We start from the raw sequence: 3,626 nt of genomic DNA on the forward strand, positions 1-3,626 counted from the left end.
GCGTGTTATCACACACAAGGCTGTGATGTTGTTAGAGGTTGAGGTGGACGTGCAAGCCTATGAAGCACAAGCTTTGTGGATTCTTTTGGTAAAGCATCGATCGTCACATCTTTTTCAGTTGAGATCCTGGAAATCTTTGTTAAACAGGAACCTGTGTTCAACAAACGTTTCTTATTTGAAATCTAATAAACAATCAACTATCAGGGGAGAGAATATGCCTAAATGGTAGGGTTTCAGAGAGTTGTTTTCTAGCAGCATTAAAGTCATTGAAGCATAAATTTTCTCTGTTTAGCCCTTTGGGAAGAAATGCTAACAAGTCAAGAAATAGCATTTCAGTGCATATTTCTTTGATGGCAGTGTCTGATCTCTTTTTAAGATATTGAAGCAAATAATGAAATTTACAAGGCATAGAATCATTGAATTGAGAGAAGGGAAGATGAAATAAATTCAAACTTTCCAATATCTGCTGTTTGATAGTAGTAATATAAAGAAAATTAACAAGGTAAGATAGGACTCTGTCTATTGTCTCTCTCACACACATATACGTGCTCAAGGATGATTTGGCTCTAAGCAGATATACGTGCTCAAGGATGATTTGGCTCTAAAAAGATCATAAATAACTGAACCACTGAACAATCAACAGGTGATGCCTATATTGTTCATCACTGACAGGCCCAAAAATCTGAAAAGCTAAGCATTCCCATGTACCTCAATTTTCAGGCCAATGAATGGCAGACACGATGGGCTCACACAGTTATACTCAAAATGACTGCTCACGCATGATCATTAACCAGAGAGTTCCTCTGCAACCATGCTTGACATCACAAAGCAATGCAACAGGTAATCCACTTTTCTTTGTTGACTTTGTTTTGCCTAGCTACTTCCACTGATTAGTGCTAAATCTCCATGAATTGCCAGTGCTAATTAATGTGGGCAAACAGTTTCCTCAACACCCATCATTTAAATGTCATTAAAAACAATTTAATGAACTAATATGTCCAACCCACTCAATCTTTATTTATTTTAGTGGAGTACTCACCGTATGCAATTTCTTTATATATATATCAACTGTAATCAGAATGTCAGTACAGTATTCCAACCATTTGTCTATATAAAGATCTTACATTTTCTCTCTATGCCACTAACTCACACAAAGTACTCCACCATCTTCTCTTGGCCAATCTTCCTGATATGTAAGTAATTAATCATGTTTCTTCTGACTTATAAACTATATTCTTTGATATTTAATCAGACCACCTAGTTCTTGTGTATATATATAAGGGTGTTTGTTGTTTAACCCCAGAGGCCGGCTTTCTGTCAGGGGATCTTGGTTGGCTGATCCCAACTTGTTTAAGCTAAGGTTGGATTCAGGATTTCAGGGTAGGCAGTCACCAACCGGGCCAAGACTGAGACCCCATGGACTGGACCACCCAATGGTTTTCAGCTAATTGGGGTTCTTGCACTCCTCTCAAGTCTCAACCCCACTCACCGGTTCAGCTTTATTTAATTTCACAGCAGATCTAACTGGAACCCCATTTTTTCGTATGCTCAATATAATCAAGCTTCACCTATAAATGTTTTTCTTTGTCATATGTGCAACAGCAACAACATGAAGCTGTTAGCTCTTCTTCTTCTCATCCTATTGACGGTGAACCTGTGCGTTGCCGTGCAAAGGAAAGCTCTGATCAGTGAAGCAAATGGGCAGGAACAGCAACAAGAAAGAAAGAATCAAGTAGGAGGAAAGGATGATAAGAACAGCATTTCTGGGTACTACGGAAGCGGTATCAACAACCACCACAGTATACCTAGGCAAGATTTTAACAACTATGGCAACAGCCCTAGTAATGGAGATGAAGGTAATAACACGGGAAACAATGGCGGGTGATAGAGACTGATAAACGGGCTTGTGCTAGCTCTTCTTTGATATGGGTATTGCTTGCATAATCATTATACGAGTTTGATTAGTGATATTGTATTGTAAGATGTTAAGGACCGTAAGCAGATTATAAATAGTAATACATGTTATGAAGCAGAGCATATATGACTTACATTTCAATGGAGTCTGAGAAGGATCCAATAAACGAAGCAGTTGGAGCAAGGAAATCTACGTTTTCTCCTTTTCTCTCTTTAATACAAACAAAGCATATCCACATTAAGTCCATGGATTAAGAATTTGAACGATCTGCTTTCATATTCGTTTATCAAACGCGTGGAGATGAAGAAATGTTGGGGTCAGGTCTTAAATTGAGTTGAAGATGGACAAATCTGTTAAGGCACTTAGGTTGAAGTAGGGAGATACATTCAGGTGAGACGGAGAAGTTCATTCGTAGAGCGGCAGTAAAGCACTCTGAGAAACGAAAAAGTTCGGAAAGGCAAGAGTAGAGGAGATCTTCAAGTACAAAGCCTCGGTGGTGATTACACCATTGACTCCTGACAAGAAGAAGGATTTTCCCGTTGCTAAAGGCAGGTGATGTATGCGCCTTTTCTCGGAGGTGGCCAGCATGGTGCAAGAGTTTGGTCCCTTAGATCTCGAAGAGCAGTCAAAGAGTAAGGTGCCAAGACCATCATGCCTGTTGCAAGTGTTAGACAGTGTATGCCCTTATCTCCAATCAGAATGATGTACATTATGACATTTAATGTAAATGAATAAAGTGTATATTTGATTCATGTTATTATGATGTGTTTCTATGTAAAACCCTTAAATTGGATACTTATGAGACTCGTGTTAGTTTAGAATCTTCACAGCCGTTGGATAGATCTGGGGAGATTTATCCTGCCAAGGCTGACACTGATGTACTGCCTAGTTGGTTGGGGTGGCTTGTCTCAGCTGCTAGAGTGAGAGCTGAGGTACATGCAGTGGGTTTTCTTGAAACCCTGAACCGGACCAGAATTCCAGTATTGCCCTGGACCTTGGAGATAGATGGGCAAAACTGGAATGTTACACTTGACCCCTAGACTCGATTATGATACTACACTAGGTGTTGGATTGGGCTGTCTTTGATATGCCAATCAGTAAGATCCTTAGAGAGGGTCAAAACCTGAGTATGTTGGGACAGTCCGAAAATTCATCTGAGTGGGTGATCACAGTGACAAGATCAACCCCTTTGTCAGACAAAGTGAATGATTGGTGATGCACTATCTCTGATGGAAACCAAAACTACCGGTAGTCGATTTCAACCGTTGAAATTTGTTTTGCAATATATATATATATATATTATGATTTCAAAATATTTGCAAAATGTTTTAATTCCCGGGATCCATGTGAGTAGAGAGTGCAACACTATACTTTGCAGCCGAGGGAGAGGTCCTCTCTTGTCAAGCAGTGTTTGATCATTATGGGCTGAGAGGTTGAGTGTAAAACCATTGAGGGTAATACCTAATGGGCTAATCTTGCGTCTGCCCACAGTCCTTGGGTTTTTATAAGGTGGCTTGACCCAAGGACCATTTAGTGTAAATGCTGGGCCCATTAAGAGCCCATGGTGATGGACTCATGGGTTAATTGTCCCCTACAGTGGATTCGGCTAGGCCTTGTAACAGAGGCTAAGTTGAACCCATGTGGCTGATGTGTAGATCAATGTTTATGACCCAGGCAATACAAGGATATCGAACTGGGCAACAGTTTGAAG

The 3,626-nt window shown here is 40.2% G+C and overlaps 1 long non-coding RNA gene across 1 annotated transcript; it reads left to right on the forward strand.

Annotated features, from left to right (window-relative positions):
* Positions 1 to 1,059: 1,059 nt before the first annotated feature.
* On the forward strand, positions 1,060 to 2,672 carry LOC148870846 (uncharacterized). The gene is made up of 2 exons (XR_016106530.1): positions 1,060 to 1,193; positions 1,603 to 2,672. It is a non-coding gene; the product is annotated as an uncharacterized LOC148870846 (long non-coding RNA).
* The last annotated feature ends 954 nt before the right edge of the window (positions 2,673 to 3,626 follow it).

Source organism: Nelumbo lutea, chromosome 2 (assembly GCF_056320005.1).
Source record: "Nelumbo lutea isolate HS-2025 chromosome 2, American lotus-T2T, whole genome shotgun sequence".
In the NCBI taxonomy this organism is placed as follows: Eukaryota; Viridiplantae; Streptophyta; class Magnoliopsida; order Proteales; family Nelumbonaceae; genus Nelumbo; species Nelumbo lutea.